The 21,478-nt window shown below is 35.1% G+C and overlaps 1 protein-coding gene across 1 annotated transcript in view; it reads right to left on the reverse strand.

The window, feature by feature from the left end:
• Malrd1 (MAM and LDL receptor class A domain containing 1) overlaps nt 1–21,478 on the reverse strand; it is a 638,713-nt gene that overhangs the window by 36,928 nt on the left and 580,307 nt on the right. The gene's annotated exons all lie outside the window — the stretch shown is intronic.

A 21,478-nucleotide genomic window follows, 5' to 3' on the forward strand; every position in this document is an offset into this window, starting at 1 on the left:
ATTGACTCATTCTTCATCAGTATCCAATATCATTTATTTAATCATCAATCAACTCAAAGCTATCATTTTTCAATTGTGAACAGATTTAAGTTCTTACAGATAACCAATAGAGCATATTCAAGTTGTAGATTAATGTAAATATAAACCAGAACATATTTTTTTTCTCACAACATATTTTTTTTCTCACAACATAGTGACTCATTAGAATTGGTTTTACAAAAAATAAATATAAAAAATATAGTACCTATATTTGGAAATGAGGTTAATAATCTTATTCAATGTTTTAGTTTAAAAAAAAGTCAGACCTCACCACCAAGATTCCAATACCTTTGCTTTATTTAGAGATATAAATGATGAAATGTATAATATTGATATGGATGGTACTCAGAAAGTTCAGAATTAGAGACTAGCTTGTGCCTTTGAGGGAGATGAGGTTCATTATTTCTAAATGGTAAATGTGTCCAATTTTTTTCTGGCAGCATATGCTTGCATATGTGTGTGAAAGTTTATATACACATGCTTGCTTATCAGAAATAACAGGATACAAATCAAGGTGAATCTGGTGGAATTTCCTTCCAAATTCAGAGTGCATGCTAAAAAATAGGATTAAAAACTAGCTTTTGAATGTGTGTATTTAAGAGATGTGTGCTAGTAGCAACGCTTATTCAGCACAGGCTTATTTTTTTCTCTCAATCTCTCTTTTAAATATGAAAAATTGTATGCTCAAAAGTAATTCCTTCAAAAAGCAATCAGCTTCTTTACACATAAAAAACCAAGAGGTTCTAGGAAGTCCATTAGAATGCCTTCCTTTGCTAAGTAAACAATCTTTAAAAAGTGGAAACTAAAGACAATTTGATGGCTTTGATGTTTTTGGATCTCAAATTAAAATAAATTAGAATTTTTGAGGATTAGAGTATTTGGTTTTTATTTTCACAATCCTTAAGATGTATTCCTTGTCAGTCCCCAATTGACAGCATGAATCCTTTGTGGCAGTATCCCACATGGGTACATACTTGTGTGGTTTAAAGATAAGAGACACTTTTACATTCTGAATTAATATGGTCCCTTTGGATTTTTGGAAGTACCACTTCTCTGGTACCAGTGTTATAGTGATTTCCACCTTAAGCAAATAGTATGTATTCGATGTGCCTTTTAACATAAACTCCAGTGGAAAGGATCTGGGAATGCCAGTTAATAAACAAAATAAAGGCATGCTGTCCATACACAACTACAAAAATAAAAATAAATGGAGGAAACCCATACCCTATCTATCATCTATCTATCTATCTATCTATCTATCTATCTATCTATCTATCATCTATCTCTATTGTCCATCTCTCTCTCTCTCTACATGTTTCTAAATTTATATAAATCCTGGTGAAATGGACAGGGTAGAGGAAAAGGGAGAAACATTTTTTTAGATTGCAGAAAGAAGTAAAGAACATTAATATATGTTTTTATCTTTTTTGTTAAACTAAATCTCTATGGAAACACTAGTATTCGAAAGTAATGATGGCAATCTAATCCTTAGACCTCTTTAAATTCTCTTTGCTGGGTGAGGTCCACACCCCTTGCAATGCTATGCTGAGGACAGCAGGAATGGCAAGCCGGAATGGGGCACTGAAGTTCTGCCCATCTGTTGAGCAACAGCAGTGAAAGAAGTTTCTCCTGTTATTCCCTTCAGTAGCTGCAGGCTGGAAGGGAAAGCAGAAAATCCTGTCTGTTCTAACAACAGTTGGGTGAACTTATTTCCTCCAAGCTGACCATAAATCCCTATTAATACCATTAAGACATTTTAAAAGGAAAATAGTAGAGTCATTTTCTCTATTGTTTTTCATAGGCAGTCTGGATAAAGAAGCTTAGGCATTGCACTTTAATTATTTCTCATTAGTACAAGATTAGCATAACACATGAAAATTAAGAGAATTCCTGATCCTTGAGGATGTATTTATTTGTTTATTTGGTAGTGCATTGGGTATTGTTGTAGTGACTGGAGGTGAAGGATGAAAGCTTTTGAGGAAAGAAAAAAGACAGGGAAAGTGGACACGCTACAGGGAAGAATTCAGAGTGCTTTAGCTGGGTGAATGCCAACCAAAGAATAAGTCCAGGTGAGGACATTGGAGGCACAGCCATGGCCCTAGGCCACTGGGTGTTTGGTCAAGTAGCTTGGTGGGTGTGGGGAGTGCTCTATACTTATCTGAGGCTCCATTAGTTTCTTAAAGGAATGGGACAATGAGATTCACCTTATTAGCTTGACAAGGATGAGAATTGCTCTTACAGGTAATTTTTTAGCTATTTTGTGACTCAACAAAACTGAATGCAAATGTGGTTTTACCTCTTGTGTAATCCAAAGGATCCATAGAGACCTTAAAAATTATATAATGCTTATAAAACTTGAGTAGCTGGGGGTTTTGTGTTTGTTTGTTTTCATTTTGAGAAGGAAAAATGAAGTGAAGAGATTACTTTGAATATTTTATAAAATTCTTTTATTTTCATAGTGACTCATTAGAATTGGTTTTACAAAAATAAAAGCAGGGAAAAATTTTATTCAAATAGTATTCACATGAAAACATTGTGTTTTTAAATTTAAAGCTCATGTGGCTCTGGGTTTTACCACTTTTTGCATGTTTAGTAATTCCAACTTTGGGAAATTTCAACTTTACTTTTACAACTCTAGGAGTTCAAACTACCATGTAATTATAGTGCAAATTCATTACCTATCTTGCTTCCCTACCTTCTACCAAAATTGTTCAGTGTTTCTGATTTGGTCGGTATTGAACCCTACTTGAACTTTAGGCTCTTCCCATTTTCTTGATTGTAATGTTGCCTTAGGACCATATCTATCACCACCTGTCATGCTGAGTCAGCAGGGATTAGTTCATAGACAGAAACGGACATGTGTCCATTAAAAATTTTCTCAACCAGGGATGCATTTCAATGGATATTTGTGGTAAGAGATATCCCCTTCCCAACTCTGATGTGAAAGAGAAAGAACCTGGTAGCCCTTTTAAGATCAGGTAGTCATCGGCTTAGCATTTTTGCTGCAAAAACTACCCAAAAGATAGATTCAACAATAGAAAGATAGAGCCCTGGCAAATCATTGAGAAATGGAGCAACAACCTTAAATGGCATCACAAATTCCTCCAACAGTTCTAATAGTTTAAGTCTGTGCTACATTTAGACTTTTATTTATGTAAGTCAACACATTCCTTTACCATTTTGGTCACTTTGAGTTAGGTATTCCATTACTAGCACACACATACATACATATATACGCACAAACTTCAATTTTTGTATTCTTCCATTTTATTGGTTAACATTCATCTCATTAAATTAATAATAAGAAGAAATATTATTCATAAAATAATTTATGTGTGTATGTACAAGGCAAGAGTGCAAGATATAGAGAGGATATAAAGATGAATAAGATGTAGTTGAGAATTTATAGAAGCATTAAGTTAGAAAATAAAAATACATCAGAAAATAACTAAGATACAAAGTAAAAGTGAAATATAAGAAAGGAAAAAAAAAGTGCAAACAGAAATGATGCAATAATTGTTTCAGGAATCTGCATTTTTCCAGACCCAAATAGTGAAAAATGTGCAATGTCACTTGGACACTGGCAAAACATGAAATATAGTAATATTTCCTCCAAAGAATCAAGTGCTTATGTATATTATATGACAATGTTCCAGAAAAATTGGTCATCCAAGTAGATAGAAATTATCTATAAATGGATGTGGAGAGCTATGTTCAAATACAAGCTGAGAGAAACTCAAATTAACTTTCAGATTTCCCAATTCTTTATTATTGCATATTTTTCAACAACAATCTAAATGTGTCATTTTGTAAGATACAGAAAGAAAATACCTTCAGAGGCTGTGTACATTTTGAGTATGTTACAAATTAGATTTACAGTTCAGCATTATAGGTGGTAGGCTTGTTTTCCTTTTTATTAGGCATTTTTATAGTGACACATGGTGACTATTAAATTCATGTTTTTCATTTTTTGTGGGGAGAGTCCAGTATCACCCTACATTTACAGTCCACATTTTAGAAAACTGCCATATATAAAGCCTAGCCAATAAAAAGTACTTATTGAGCACCTACTATGGTTTAGATAAGATTCTAATTGCTTTAAGAGATTATTTTTAATAGAACAATATTACAAAATAGGAATCACTTCCCCATTTCATTGTTGAAAAAACAAAGGCACAGAGAGGTTATGCTGTAAGTCACATAAGGTACATTTCAAAAGAAATTTTCAATATTGTCTCCTTAGACCATTTCTGCGAAACACAGTTTGGCTTCCCATAGACTTTCTAAAGTTGGAATAGAGTTGCATGTAATGGAGTTGGCTTTATGATTTTAATCTTTTAGGATAGCAATACTAGGATAAATGTCTAGACTTAATGGTCTGAAAATTCCACTTATCACATTAGGCCTCACCTTGAAACATCTTGCAGAGAAGTCAGCTGAGGTGCTGGGAGGTGTAAGAAATTAAGTCAGGGCATGTGTTCCTTCGTAGCTATGTGGCTTTGGGAGTGTTAAATATCTTTAGTTCCCCATTTATGAATAGCAATAATTATAACCTATAGAATGTGTGTGAGAATTACACACAAAAAATGCACATTTCAGTACATTGCAAACTGCAAGTGCCATGCCAAGCTGTTCACTACAATTTCTGTGATTTGGGGTATAAATTCTGGTCTTGACAGTGCCTGCTGCCCTTAAGCACCCATACCCTAACAGTGTGGTCCTCCAGAGAAATAGAATTTACAAGTACTAGATCTTCCAAGTGCTGACTTCAATCTCTCCACAAATTTAAGATTAAAACATAGGAAGAACAAAAAGTCATCGCCACACCTTCTCATTGCATAACTTGTCAAGAGTGCCATGAAATAAAACATTTTAGCCTATGACTATGCCTCAAGGCTCTTGATGCGTTACACAGGTAGAGGAAGAAACAGCAGATATCGATGCTCAGTGCTTGCAGTGCACGTTCTCCTGTAACGGTAAGAGGACCCTACCTATCAGGTATACTTTTATCCTCCAAGTGGGGAAAAAGTTGAGATGCCCCAACTTAACCTGAAGCCCTCTGCTTGGACCATTGTCTAAGCCATGTGCTCACCTCTACCCAGGGAAGGCAACTGGAAAAATTGAGGTAGGCTCTTAACAAGCCATTCTTACCATCATGGATGAATTCCTTGTAGCAGAAAATGAGAAAGCAGGAGAAGCACTAACTAATCTCTGAGCCACAAGACAATGAAATTCCACAGTGAATACCAGTGATTAATTTGCTTGGACTAATTTCTCCCAGGACTAATTAGCTCCAGTATGTTGTATAATATTTATAAGTATTAGATAGCATCCACCTGACAAAGAAAGATAAACATCCCATTCCATTGTGCATGAGGGCCTGTTTTCTTAACACAAAGAGGAGAAAGGGAGAAATAAAATATAATTAGATTCTTTCAGACAAAGACAACACCCTAATCTTTCCTACATTCTAACAGGTTTTCTGCTACTAGTAGGTTGTTACTGAAGAGTTATGGAAATAGCTCATTTCTGGGTGTGCTTGGTAACACCCACTCATTACTCACTAACACCTGGAACACAGGCTCCTCCCTTCCTTATTGTCATTTGTGTGCAGGACCCATCTTATTTGTCTCATTGCCAGGGAAAACAAATGAGGAGCTGCACGCTAACTAAGCATGTGTTCATGGGCTAATTTGTTGGGAACTGACGGAGGGTTTTCTCCAGTTTTGTAAATGACTTGAATTGTTCTAGTAAGTCCAAAACAATAAAAGTGTTTTATTTGTTTATAACCGTCCTAAGAAGTCTGAAAGTAAAACACGTATGAAAGCACAGGTATGTTGATTTCATAAGCATGTTATATTTGAGTCTTCGAGTGTAGAAGGATTATCCATGTCAATGAGATAACCTTATCCAACATTTTCACTGATTCAGAATAATGTGGGGAGAACATATGTGTAGATGTTCCCATAAGCATGAAACTAAAAGAAATCTTAAGCCTGTTTTAAAACATGACCTGCCAAGCATTAGAAGGAGGTTAAGAATCTTGTGTTTAAAAATAAAAACACTTAGAGGTTTATAAAAATCACACATTTCCATATCTACTTTTTCACTTCATCTCGATCATTAAAGTCCCATCAGTTTTACCTCCTAAATGTTTTTTAACTGACTATCCCTGTCCTATTCGGATTCTGCCATGTAGCCAAAGGCCCTTGTCACTCTTGGTATTGGAACAGGCTCTTTACAAGATTTCCTGCTTCCTGACTAAAGTCCCATCATATAATTTCCCTGATCAAAAACCTGTGTTACTTTCTTAGGGCAGCTTTTCTGATCTGGCCTCTGGATGGTACAACTGGTTTGGTCTCAGTTCCCCCTTGGCTTACAAACTCTATATTCCTATTCAAAGTTCCTTCACCTAAGAGATGTACTTTTCAGCAGGTATGGACTTTCCATGACGTACATTTTCACTGGCCATAAGATGGCTTTACTTATTCATCTGGCTAGCTGATATTCACACAAGCCTCACAGACTGATTTTCTGACTGGACTTAACAACTTTGGCCTTGTGGCTCCTTGAGAATCCTCATGACAGCACTTAATCACACAGTACTACAAAGTCAGTCCCTTTTAAATCTTTCTAGGCCATAAATTTACTGAAGGTTGGGCCCATACCTGTTCAAAATTCTTTGCTACAGTGAGTACAATCCTGTGCATAAATCCATGCTGAAAATACTGTCATCACCATAATAATAGTTAACACTTGGATAATATGCTACAGTTACCAAAACACTTTATTTGTACTTATATTATCTCATCCTATCTTTAGAACAGTCAATTACAACTTCTGTGTACATCAGAATCACACGGGAAGTTTGTTAAAACTGAGTGCTGAGCCCCACGTTCAGAGTTTCTGATGCAATACGCAGGTAGAAAGTGGCTCAATAATTCCACTTTCAAAAATTTTTCAGGTGATTGCTGCCTCTGCTGGTCTGGGGCCACCCGTTGAGAACCACTATCTAAGAACATCCCTGTGAGGTCAAGGATTATTTTTCCCAATTTTCAGAGAAAACTGAAGCTCAGAGAGCAATGGCTTTGTAAGCGGTGGATTCAGGTCCTTTAAACCACTTTTCTTGTAGTCAAATCATCATTTCAATATAAGTGAGGGGCTGGGGTCATGGCTCAATGGTAGAACACTTGCCTGGCATGTGTGAGACACTGGGTTCAATTCCCATCACCACATATAAATAAATACATAAAATAAGGATCCATGGACAATTAGAAATATATATGGGAAACATTTGCTATATTCTAATTTCTCATAAAAGGCTGCTACATATAATCAGATTCTATCCTAGGGTATGATAATGATGATAAACCCACATGCATCTGTGTGGCTTTTATTGCAATTCCCTCTTGAACTGGTAGTTAAATTGTGTAGAAATGCACCCATCAGAAGGAAGCATATTCACATATTCTTTCAAATTATTGCAGCCCAATATAAATAACATTAATTACTTTTGAGAGGAAACCAAGAAGATAAAACTGTTCTTCTGTTTCCCCTTTTTTTCAAACAGATTGGTGTGGTAGCTGAATTAATTCTATTTTTTTTAAATTCCTGAATTTTATTTTTCAGCTTTCCATTTCTCCTGTTTTTTCCCCCCATTTGTTATGAAGTAATATTTCCCTGGAGTTGGATGGACAACAAAATAAAAAAAGAAAGGAAGAAGAAATAGTAAAGAAACTAAATAATTCACAAACTGGGCAATTGAAAATGGGCTAGAAGTCAATAGAAACTCATCTTTTATAAGATGAATAAAGCAAAGGTCTTAAACTTTTGTGTGGTCTGTAGTCCTAACAAGAAATAGCATTTTGAAATGTTTCTTCTCCACATGGAGTCGATTTCCCATCAAAATATGTATTCTGCCAGGTGCAGTAGCACATGCCTATAATCCCAGTGGCTCTGGAGGCCGAGGCGGAGGATCATGAGTTCAAAGCCAGCCTCAGTAACTTAGTAAGGCTCTCAGCAACTTAGTGACACCTTAACTCTAGATAAAATATTTTTAAAAAGAGCTGGGGATGTGGTTCAGTGGTTGGGCACCCTGGGTTCAACTCTTGCTACAAAAGAGAAAAAATATATAAAAACATATAAATATATAATTTATAATATTAATATATATAATATACAAATATATAGTATATGTAAATATCTATAATTTTATATATATAAATATATACTTATATATAAATGTAGTTACAGCAAGATATTTATCATATTTTCTCTTCTTCACATTGAAATATACAGGAAAACACACATAAACACAACATAGAAGGCTAAAAATGAGAAAGAACAAACAGTGGATTGTTGGGCTCTGCCAGGAATTCCTGTCCACACCATCACCCACAAAAGGACAAACTGTGGCATTCTAAGATGCACTTAGACCTTTTGGTAAAGAAATGAGGCCTTTACTTGCCCAATCCAAAACCAGGAACCTTGCAATGGCTTTCTGTCAAACTGAGAAGGACTTCCAAACTGTGTACTCCTTTGTTTATGGAATAACTGGTGAGCATCTTACATTTGCTAGGCCTCTCCCTAGGTTCTAGACATAACAGTCCATAAGATTACATGCTTCCAGCCTCCAAACTCACTCAAGATTATGCTATCCCTAAACACACTGAGCTCATTTTTTGTCTTACTGGTTTTATAGTTGCTGTTCCCCATGACAGGTGCACTCTGTCCAAATTTTGGAATATTTTCCATTTTCACAGAATTGTGGTTTGGACTCAAATTATGCTGTCTCAGAAAACCTTAATCAACAAATCGACAATATACCACCTGCCACGATCCATTCCCTTCCCTTTCTAGTAATCTGCTTACCTGCAGTATTTTAGCTTGTTGCACTTGTTATTACCCACATGTGCACAAACATCTGTCTTGTATTTGTATATGTATTTAAAATCTATTTGTGAATGTAACAAAAATATCTATGTATTTTGTATATGTATGCACACAATATGTATTAAACTATATGAACACAAATTTGAAAACCTGAATGTAACAAATAATTTTTCAGATGCAATATAAATTTCAAAATTAATCTGAGCAGCACAAATAGCATGTGATATTTTTAAAAAGCCTTAAAATGTTTAAAATCAGGCGGTGCTGTTCTTTCCAATGTTATTCATATATCTATATCTATATCTATCTATCTATCTATCTATCTATAAGTATATATGGTTTCAGAAAATAAACCAATATTTGCCTGGTGACAGAGACTCACAGAAGAAAACTTGAGAAGAGTGTCACTTATAGATGCCAAGATTCTAAGAAAATTACCAGCAATCTGAATATACAAGTAAATTGTGTTGTAGGATTTAGTTAACATGAAGAAAAGGCAAATCAATTTGTATAAGGAGACATGGGGGCAAGAAGTAAAAACAGAGTAGAAAAACTATTGTTCTAAGTTACCAACAGAGTACTTACAATAATAATTCCACATGAAATCACTGTACTGATGAATTTTTAATTCTGTAATGAATAAGCAATCCCAATTTTGTATAAGCTCTCCTGAACATAAAATGAATAACAATCCAACTAGTTTTGTTGCTAATGAAAAATCTCCAAAGATATTTCCTGGTCTAGGGTCAATTTACTGGCAAATTCTCAAAGTTTTGATGAACAGTCTCTCAGGTTTTTAATCATTCCAAGGTGTGTAATAATATATAATTCTAAACATGTGAAAAGATGAAGATTAAGTAATTTGTTTCATAAAGGTAGATATCTCTATTACATAAATCAAATATAAAATATCCACAAAAATCATAGACTCATCTTACTAAAAGTTGTGCAAAAATCTCCAAATACTATACAGCTGGTCCTTTGCATCCCTGGAATCCATGTTTTTGGATTCAACAAAAAGTAGATAAAAAAATTTTAATTAAAAAATTGCCTCTCTACTGAACATGTACAGTTTTTTTTCTGGTTATTATTCCCTAACCAATATAGTATAATACCTATTTACATAGTGTTTACTTGATATTGGTATTATAATTAACCTGGAGATGAGTAAAGTATACAGAGGATGTGTGTAGGTAATATGCAAATAATAAACCACTTTATGTAAGGGATTTGAACATTTGTGCATTCTAGTATCCACAGCAGGGTCCTGGAACCAGTCCCCTGTGGATATTGAGGGATGACCATACAGTAGACAATCTCTTCTTAAGGAGTGTAACAGCACACAACATATGATTCAGAATGATTCTATTGTTTGCATGTCTCCATTGTTAGATTCCATTATGATCTCCTAAACTTCACATCCTTGGACACAATGAAGAATGATGGTCCTTAATGTGTAGCACCTGGGGAAGACGGGCTGTATTTGGCACAGAGGCAATATCCTTGGAATAAAAATAGGGTGGCGAGACTATCGATGGAAGAAAAATGACCCTGTTAGGGGCTATTTCATGTTGTGAAAATCTCATAAATTTTAAGGACAATAGGTCATTTACCACCTGGCTGGGGATACTCTAGGTGGAAAGGGTGAGAGAGAAATTGTAAAAATAAAAGGCAGAGCCGAGCCGGCAGATGGTACTGATGGCTCTTTACCAAAGAGATGTCGCTCGATCTACTTAGGTTTCAGTACTTTCTGTCACAATAATTCTTAATAGCAAATGATTTTTTTTCACACCCTAGCTACAGAGCAAGAAGCATTTCCTGTTAAATTCAAAATGTATACAGTTTTAATTATTTCCTGAGCACTTCACCGAATTTATCAAGGAATAACAATGCACTAAAATTCTCACGCCATTTTTACGCCATGAGAACTGACATGTAGTATATACTGGTTGTGATTATATCACTGAATTGTGATTCTTGTAGCATGTTGTGTTTGTATATATATATCATATGCACAGATTGGCATAAATAGTATATACTTTTTCACTTATTTACATTGCATATTTACATTAAATAAAAGGTTTTTTTAAATGAAAGCTTTGATTTAAAAAATTGATTCAAGTAATTGTTACACTCTATGTCCCACATTGTATACCATATATGATGTACTAAACATCTTTAAAATTATTATGTTCCATAAACATTTTATACTTGATTGATTTGCTCAAAACTACTTATTGAGTTCCAAGTCTAAATCCTAAATGTTAGGACAGGAGCACAAAAGACAAACTACCTGAGCTCACAAGGTTTACGTTTTATTGAGGAGTGTGTGGGTCTGTGTGGAAAAGACAATAAACAGATATATAAATAGGTATGTTTCGGACAGAATCAGGGAAGCTGCAGTGTCCATTAATAAACCAGGTTGGAGACTGAGTGTAAACAATTCTTTCAAGAAATCTTGTCATGAAATGGACAAGACCAATCTGTTGGGAGCTGGAATAAAAAGTAGGGGAAAAAATGAGGGTTGTTTTGCCTTTTTCTCCAAGGTTATAGCTATAAGAGCAGGTTTCTTGGTATTTCTGGAGATGAGTCAGTAATGAGGCTGGTGTCTGATGAAAAGAGCAATGATCTAGAAGAAATCCTGGGGAAGAGGAGAAGGAATGGGATCCAGGGCCCTTGGCGGGGATGGCGGTGCGGGGCGGGGATGGCGGTGCGGGGCGGGGGGGCGGGGGGGGGGCGGTGTCTTTTCAGAGAGAAAATATGCAACATGACAAGTGAAGGCTGGTTGATGGATTTGTTGATGGAAGAATGGCTTGTCAATTTCTGATAATGAATCTCTGCAAGAATTTAAGGGGTAGAAATTGGTAGAGATTTGGTCTGTAGAGTAGGAGTCACGAGATTGTGGGGAGAGAAGAAAGCATATAGTTGGAATAATTTTTGACTCTTGGAAGCAACAATACCAGAAATGTGGAGTAGTATTTTCAATTTTGAGGACCTATTTAGGTTTATAATTCTGCACATATGTGGGGGAGGAAGAAAAAAGAGATAGGATATTTTGCTACATTTATACATTCATTTAAATATTGTATGTATGGGCTGCAGAGTAGTTTGGTGACAGAGTACTTGCCTAGTGTGCATGAATATTAAAATAGTCAAGTTGCATTAGATGTCTTAAGCTGCAAAGAAAAAATAATATCAATTTAACTCTCTCTTCTAGTGTGACCTCCATTTTTGAAAGTAATAATAAATATGTAAATGTATTATTTATTTTTTGTTATAGCTAAAACTTTCTCCATATTATATACCCAGCAACTTCTTCCTTCCTCCTAGTAGCCACCTTCGACTAGTAAATATAAGTAAATCCATACTCAGAGTTTATAATATTATTACTACATGAACGGTATTATTCTTGGATGAGTCAATAGTATATGATTATTATGATCATTTGGGTTTTGACATTTTTTTCTGGAATTAATTATACAATTTGTTTTCATTTTTCAGTTTGCTATGCTTTGTGGATAATTCCCAAATTCTCCAACAGCTTCTCTGGAATAAGGATAATTCTGGTGAAAGTAACTGAAGGAAAGAAGACCAGCAGATAAACAATGGACTCTACCCTCTCATTATCCACCTGAAAGCAGAATAATATGCCCCTATGAAGTTACACCTTCAGGCTTCCTGTTCTAATAAGGGGAAATCCACCTTCCCCAAAGACAAGATGGCACTGAGAAAGAGTGGACACAAACTCACTAACTCTCATCGGCCATTAGTTTCCCTTTATGTTTGTATTCCTACAATTAGGAATTCTAGGTGCTCAAAATTCTTTCTTGAATCTTGTCACTTCTCATAATTTTTTTTTCTTTTTTGGGTACCAGAGACTGAACTCAGGGGCACTCGACCACTGAACCACATCCGCATCCCTATTTTTTTATATTTTACTTAGAGACTTGTTTAGTGCCTTGCTTTTGCTGAGGCTGTCTTTGAACTTGCAATCCTCCTACCTCAGCCTCCCCTGCTGCTGGGATTACAGGCATGCGCCATCTCACCTGGCTCTTCTCATAACTTTTGTGTTCTTTTGTTTAGGGGCTGTACAAGCACAAGTCCTAGTCGCCACTTTTGATTATCCAGAATGTATTCAAGATGCATGAACAGGTTAATAAAATAATGTTCTTCTTTTTTTTTAAATCTTGTTCACCTATCTTTTGTCAGTCTCATTCACAGGTTATCACTCAAGGAACCTAAAATGGGTAGGAAATAGTATTTTCCTCCACTAAAAAAGGAACAAATATAATTTTTAATCCTAATAGGCTCCCCTTTATTAAATGAGATGTCATAATTTACTTTGGTTTAAATGCAAATGTTTGATGCTAGATAAATAATTAATATTATTTTAAAATAACTTTGTTAAAGAAATGAAAAAATGTTTACAATAAAATTAAAGTACAAAAAAATAGCTTTCCAATGATTTACAGAAAATAAGATTCCTGTCTTAACAATAAAGATATATTGGCATTAATTTTGGTTATTTCTGAGATTTGGGTAATTAGCCTTAAAAAACTTATGAATTAAAAAAACAAATGTAACAAACATATATATATATATATATATATATTTTTTTTTTTTTTTCAATACAGAAACACAAATGTCTTTCAAAACAACACAACTGCATGAATTGAATTTTTTTCTTATTTAGATATGGGCTTTTTAAAAAAATTATGATTCTCTGAGCGCCTGGAGTGGGTATAGAAAATGTTTTAGAACCAGTGTTGTGAAATAATACAAAGCAAAAGACATTAAATAAGATCTAATTAATCATTAGATTAACAATCTAAATAGCAGGCAAGTTGAAAATAGTGAAAATTTTGATTTTTTAAATTTAATACTTGAGCTTTAGATGGAGTAAAGGTACTTCATTTTATTTCTTTGGCTAATTACAAGATTAAAACCTGAACAAAACATGCAAGTCACCTGCAATGAGAGTCTGAAAGGTGGAGAAAAGAAGCAAATTGTCTAGGAACCTCAGGAGATCAAGGAGCTAGCTGGGGTGAGTTCTCTTGTTGTTTGTGCTTATTTGTTTATTTTTTTCCTTCCCTCTTATATATCCCTGCTTGACCAGTGCCTCACACTAGGCAAACACTCTACCACTGAGCTACAACTCCAGCCCAGGGACTTCTTCTCTTGGGAGTGTTTACCTTGACTTCTTCTACAACAACCTGTTTACCTACTCAACTCACTAATCAGCAGATCTAGGGGTATCACTGAGACTTCAGAATGTGATTGATCACTGTCTTTTCCCTTACTGCTTTTGTGATAGACAAGATGTAGGTGATGGGCAAAGCCATTTCTTGGTGGACTGTAATCAAGAATCGTGTTTTACTAGGTAACATACATGACTGCACGAAATAGTATGAAAACACAAGCAGTCGGAAGTTTGAAAACTTGACTTTTCTCCTTCCTCAAATAACTGGATGACTTTAGTAAATCATTTCAGTGCCTATTTTTGTGAGTAAATATCACTGTATCCTTTCTATGTCTCCAAAATGTTATAGATATTGTTTCAAGAGTAGGAAAATATTTTGAAATTTTTAAAAGGAATCTTATATAAGTACAACAGTGCTTATTTTTCATCAATAACAAATGACGAATACAAGGATTATTTCTCTGCTTTCTTGTCTATGCAGGCATCTACTCTGAAATGTAGTTGGTGTCCTTGTTATTCTCATTTAAAGATCAGGTTAGGTACAGCCTCAATGAGTACTTTCATCTTAAAATTCTTCTAAATTCCATTCAAGTCTTGGCTTTGCTGTATACATTTTGTTGCAAATATTAAGTTGATGTACATGTACTCAATTATAAACACAGTATATGCTGGTATTGAAAAGTGCACAGTCAATACCGACAACAAATGGTAAAGGTTTGTTCATTTAATTTTTTCCTTCTGGGGACTCAAAACTCCATCTAATAATTGTACTCTTTCATATTAACACAGTCTGTGGTTGCATTAATAGTTACTACTTTTTGTATATTAAAAAAAGCTAAAAGATTGAAGGAATGGGTGTTACAATATGTCCAGTTACACATTGGAAAGTGAATTTGAAACCTGGTGTTTTCCCTCTGAGGTGCCTATTTTGTCATGTTCAAGGTAGCCATGGTGCTCAACAGATGCATCATTTCTGACAGTGAAGTTTTCCTTGGTTTGCTCTCTGAAATTATATTCTTGTTAATATTCATCTGTCATTTGTTTTTCTTTCTACCAAAGTTGCTCAGTGAATTAGGAATTATGACATTGGGGGAACTGCAGCATAGCCACCTCCTTCTCCCAGAAAAAATGAGCAAGCTCACATTAGGGGAAATAGGAAAATACAGCACATTTAACCATAAACCAGCTCTGGATAGAACTATGCTCATCATGGTTAATTAGGTTTCCCTTTTATGAAAATGTAACAAAGTGAACAAACCTTCTTGAATTAATGCCATTGAATTTTGATAGTAAGGTATTTTGTTTGATTAAATGTTTATGGGAGAAAATAATGCTTTTGAGTGATGACAATAGTTCTAGATTCTCAAAAGCAAAGCAAAATAAAACAAAAAAAGGACTATTTATTCTCATGGAGAAAAGTGAAGGTAGTTATAAAATTGTTTGAGTATTTTAAAAGGATGTTTGACTCCTGGAAATACACCTAGCATGCTGTCCTTCTACTTTCATTACATTACCATAATAATGACATTTGAAAAGTGTGTCCTTACCTTTTAGACTCTAAGGCCCATTAAGGCAGCAGTCATGCTGCCTGATTCATCTGCAGGAAGCACTTTGTGGTCATCCAATAGTATACATGTTTTGAGTTAAATTGTGCTGAATTTCTTATGTAGATAACTCAGAAAAGTGAGAATCCAAAGACCAAGACTGATATATCAGCTGGTGCCAGAGACAAGAGGAAATTTCTTCCAATCATAATTCAGTTAGCTTAAGACAAACAAACCATTTTCTGTTGCTATCACTGAATACCACAGACTGATATTTATAATTTATAAAGAATAAGGATCTGGTTGGCTCATAGTTCTAAAGGCTGGGAAGTTTAAGATTGGTCAGCTGCTTCTGGGGAGGTTCTTTTTACTGGTGGAGACTATCTGCAGAGTCCCATGGAGGTACAGGAAGTATATGACAGGACAGAACAGCATTGCTAACTTGATCTCTCTTTTTTACAAATCTACTAATGCAATCACATGGGTCCCACCCTGAAGACCTCACCTAATCCTAATTACCTTCCAAGGGATCAACCTGGTGTCAGTTTTTATACCTCTTAATGGGGATTAAATTTCAACATGAGTTTTGGTGGGTGCATTCAAACCACCGCACCAAGCTTCAGGATACTGTGTAACCAGATTTTAACCATATATTTAGGGTCTGTACTTCAGAGGGAAACAGAAGCCATTTGGTCACAGCAAAGATGTGTTTTTATCTCCCTGTCTGGGAAGCCCCAGAAAGCAACATGGACAAAAGATATCAATTGAGACACCTGATGCCCTGCAAGTTTTTAGTCTTCACAGGTAAAGATGCTCTAAAATTTTATTGGCTCAGGCTGGGTGTGGTGTTGCACACCTGTAATCCCAGTGACTCTGGAGGCTGAGGCAGGCAGGAAGACTGCAAGTTCAAAGCCAGCTTCAGCAACTTAGTGAGTCCCTATGCAATTTAGCAAGACACTGTTTCAAACTAAAACATAAGAAAGGGCTGGGGATGTGGCTCTGTGGGTAAGTACCCCGGGATTCAAATACTAGTACCAAAAAAGGAAGAATAGAATTCGGAAGACATCTTCATAATAGCTCAGGCTGTGCATTTTATTTTAAAAAATTCAGTATCTGTTATCTTTCAAGAGTGGATTGGGACAAAAAAGCAGAGGACAAGGAAACGTTCTACCTTAGTACTGCAATACTAAGTGTGGGGCTGAAATGGGACTTCTATGGAACCAACCGCACACCATCTGATTTGAGAAGGGCCTTCAAATCGCTCAGCTGAAATGAAGCAGGAGCCTGCATACCTTATATATTTGGTTTATTGGCTTAGTCTATAAGGAATGAAGAGAAAAATAAAAATGCAATTTAAAAGTCATGTTAGGAAACATTGAAAAGAACATAACCCTGAAGATCTAGGCAACAATCTACTGTAAGAAGAAGTAGCTTCCATGAGGCACACAGTTGGTGGAAAGAGAACTGAATGATAGGAACAGGAATAAGATAAGGTGGGTTATATAGCAATTAAGAACAACTGGGTTAAAAAAAATTAAAGTAGAATATACATCAGAGGTAGCAAATCTCTAAATAGGTATTTCATGAAAGTGTTTAGGATGAAGAGAATAAACGTGAGCATCTTTCCAAATGTAGAAGATAAATACAACTGCTTCAACTCTTTGTGCTCCGGTTGCTTAGTCTATAGAGGCACCTATCTCTTAGGGCTATTGTAATAACTCATTTAATATATGTAAGTGCTTAGAATTGAACTGGGAGATAGCAAGCATTCTATGAATAGTATCTATTATCATAAACAAATATTAAGCTCTTAATATATACAGCATCTATTACTAATTATTAGAACTATAAAGGCTACAGCAACTGACATTTTGATAAAAAGTTAATCAGATGACTAGGGGTGTAAATATCAAAAGACTTAGATGGAAAAGAACTCCCTATCCTAAAATAACCCTGGTGGCTAAAAAGCAAAATGTAGGAAAATACACGGAAAAGCCATTTTTATGGTCAGTTTGGTAAACAGGCTGTTTTGTACTTTGCCAATTAAGACAGTCACAAGGTAAAAAAACAAAACAAAACAAACAAAAAAAACAACGATTTGTCTTCCAACGCAAACACTTGGCTTCATTGATTTTTCATTTCTTTCTAAAAAAACAAAATCAAAAAAAAAACATGATTGTTTTTAGTGGCATCCCTCAAAAAGGTTCACGTGGCTATATTATTTTCAGAGGTAAGCCACCAAGAGACCCAAGGTGCTTTTAAAACTGTTCAGTGCTACAGCAAAAAAATAAACAGTATGAAATTAGAGACAGGACCAAGTACCATGACAGGTAAATAGAAGAAAGCAATGAAAAAAAAATGCACATTGAAAGGGTCCTTCATTGTCCTTCTGGTCCCTTTCCCTGTCCTTATCCTACCTCATTTACATGTAAGGAAATCTGAGAAAAGAAGTGAGTTAACTGGGGAGAAATGATCAGACTTATGAGAGAAGCACCATGGTAGCTTCAAGTATCAAGGTTTCTCAACACCTTGTGTCAAGGTCTCCCTCATATGACAAAGGTGTTGTATGTCTGAATTGTTCTTCGTTGGAAAATGAATAGAATGACAAGACAATTTCAATGACCACTTCTGTTATATCAGGTTCTGCTGTGAACTGGCAAGAATATCAGCAATGCAGGCAAAAGATTGGTGTTAATGGGTTGTGTGCATACGGGGCAGCATTACTACTTGGTGTGCGCAATTCTCAAATCTGTTCTTATCTTTCAAAAAACATCAAATACCATATACTTTATTAGGTATCAAAACATAGTAGCCACACAGAATAGTGAGAGCTCAGTCAACAAATATTAGCTAGTCATTGTGAAAGTAGCAAAGCAGATACCAAAAAGAATAAGAGATACCTCTTCTCTTGCAAAACCCAATATGTATTTGATGCTTTGTATGGACATGATAGGATTTTCAGAGCACTACTATACTTATTATTTTTTTTTCAGTCCTCAGAATAGCCCTATTGAAAAGCTAAGGCAGATGTTGTTTTCATGTTTAAAGATGGAAATATCAATGTTTACAGAGGTCTCACAAGCAATAATAGCAGATAACAAAAGTGTAACCTAAATTCTTGGTGACAGGTTAATATTATAGAGATTCTTAATGATTCGTGACTTCTACATTTTGAAATTAGTGGCATATTCATCTAAATACAGCATATGTATGTATATAATCTATTCTGTTCATTCTACTTTCTTAATTCCTTTATTTCTGAAGTAACCAAAGTGACTGTAGTATACTTGCAGTCCTTCCATCATTTCTTGGTAGCTAGGCAGGGGTTCTCCTTGATGAGTTTACAAGTTGTAGATGCACAGGCCCCAGTGGGGATACCTCCATGGGTTCAGGGGAAAATCATTCCAAACTCTCTTAAGAAAGAGAAAAATATAAAATAAAAGGCCAGAGGATTGAGTGTGGGCGAATGCACAGTGTCAGAAGGGAATTAAAAATTCAATGAGTGTAAAAGACAGATCATTACCAAACAAACCTCGGAAACAATTCAAAAAGAGAAAGGATGGGATTAGATGATTGGAGAAATGGGGATAGCACACACGATATCAAAGGTCAAGGAAATGAAGAGATTGTGCAAATTTTAGGATACCAGGTCTGGTCTATAGGTGGAGATGTTTCGTGATGAAAGAAAGTAATATAGAAAGCATTGCGAACCACTTTGGGAAAATATTATTTGACTCATACCTGCATGGATGTTATATGTTGATTTAGTAGCAACTATTCCCTTAAATTTTCTAAATAAAAAATATGGATGGATAGATATTTCAGAATGGAGTTGCAAGTGTTTGTGAGCAGAATGAGGAAAGTCATCAGAGAAAAGAGATTGAGATTGTGATAAAGAGAAATCTCTCAGAGAAAGATGCTTCCTGAGGACAAGGTCAAGAGCACTATTGGACAATTTGATGGACAGCTCTAATCAATACATTGTTGTCTGCTGTGAAATCATCATGCTGCTCACAAAGCAGGTAAATAGCTGAGAACAATTTCCTAGAATGCCATATCTCTACCTATCTGGGAATATTTTAAAAGAGTTCATAGAGGCTACAGATCAACGAATACATAGGACAGAAGGGTCAAGCAGAAAAATTAAATAAACAAAAAGTTTTGCTCTGTGAAATACTGCCAAAGTTTGCTGGACCATAACAGTAATAGGAATATTGAGAATAAATGGTGGCACTTCAGCAATGAGTAATTGCTGCTGAATATTATTTTAATTGTATGTAATAAGCAAAAATATTTATTTATAGAATTAGCAAATTAGAAAGTTTAAGTGAACGTGTTCTTGTTATCACAAAATATAAGAACAATATAATTGGCTATTGTTCACAATATAAAATAAAGCACTCCAAGGTCATTGATCCCTTATTGATATATTTCAAATATGAAATTATAAATGGTTAGAGTAATTAAACACAGTAATGGCCTGGAATCCCTGTATACCTCAAAAGAGTAATATATTTGGTTCAAGTCATTAGATACTCTGCTTTTTAATAAGATCTACAAAATAGTAGAGTTTTTTTTCTTGATGCCAATTCACTGAAATTATTTAATAGCTTCAAGAATAGAGAATTTACTATATGGTTGGCATTGTTTGGGGCGCCTTATCACTGTAAACCTCTTTATTGTTTATACTTAACTAAAAGGTGGATACTATTACTCTCTATTTTTAGAATTTTAAAGAGAATGTAATTAATGTGGCCAAACTCATGGAGTCAGGTAGCATCAGAGACAGAGGTCAACTCAGACATCCTAACCCCGAGTTCCACAGACTCAATCATGATACTCTGCCACCTCACACCAATCACGGCAAGTGTGTGGCCGTTTAAGTGACCAGACTTACATGCAAATTGTGAGCAGGTAAATGAGACTCTTAAAAAAATGAGTATTTATCACACTTGTATTTTTTTCAGCAATGTGTATGCCATATGTCTAGATATATCTCATATGCCAATAACAAATATGTTTTATCTCAGTGAAGTATAATGAGAATAATTTTGGATAACACTTTTGTCTTATCTCCACAAATATGCACAAGTTTACTGGATCTCTAGGTTCTTTGATATAAAGCTTATCTTCCAAACAGTTACACTGAAGAAAGTTAAGGCCCAGAATATAAATCAGGGCCAGAATATAAATTCATGGGCCATAAATTTGGTCTACAAATCACTTTTCATTTCCTGCCATTCAGGTATATAGAAGGTAAGCTCCTAGAAACAGATTCCTTGAATAATTTTCAGTATATAAATTTTTAAAATATTTAATTTTATTTCATTTTTAAAATTAATTTGATCAGAAGACTGTAGGAGAATTTAAAAAAACACACACATTTCTTTTTGATACCAAATGCAATTTCTATGACTTTCCTAGGATTATTCTGACTACAGATTTCCACTATTTGTGATTCTCAACCCTCAGAAAAGGGCAAAGTATTGACCAACTGCAACTTGTTTGTCAGCCTCTAAAAATGAGTCATTGGATTCATTATTTTTGGTGATCAAAGTTATTATTAGAGGGACTGGGAGTGGTGCTTCAAGCCTGTAATCTCAGGAGAATCCCAAGTTCAAAGCCAGCCTCAGCAACTTAGCAAGGCTCTAACCAACTTAGCGAGACCCTGGCTCTAAATAAAATATTAAAAAGAACTGGGGGTGCTGGGATTGTGGCCCAGTGGTAGAGTGTTCACCTAGTACAGGCAGGACCCAGGTTCAATCCTCAGCACCACATAAAAATAAAGGCATTGTGTTATATC

The sequence above is a fragment of the Callospermophilus lateralis genome, chromosome 13, assembly GCF_048772815.1.
Source record: "Callospermophilus lateralis isolate mCalLat2 chromosome 13, mCalLat2.hap1, whole genome shotgun sequence".
NCBI lineage: Eukaryota > Metazoa > Chordata > Mammalia > Rodentia > Sciuridae > Callospermophilus > Callospermophilus lateralis.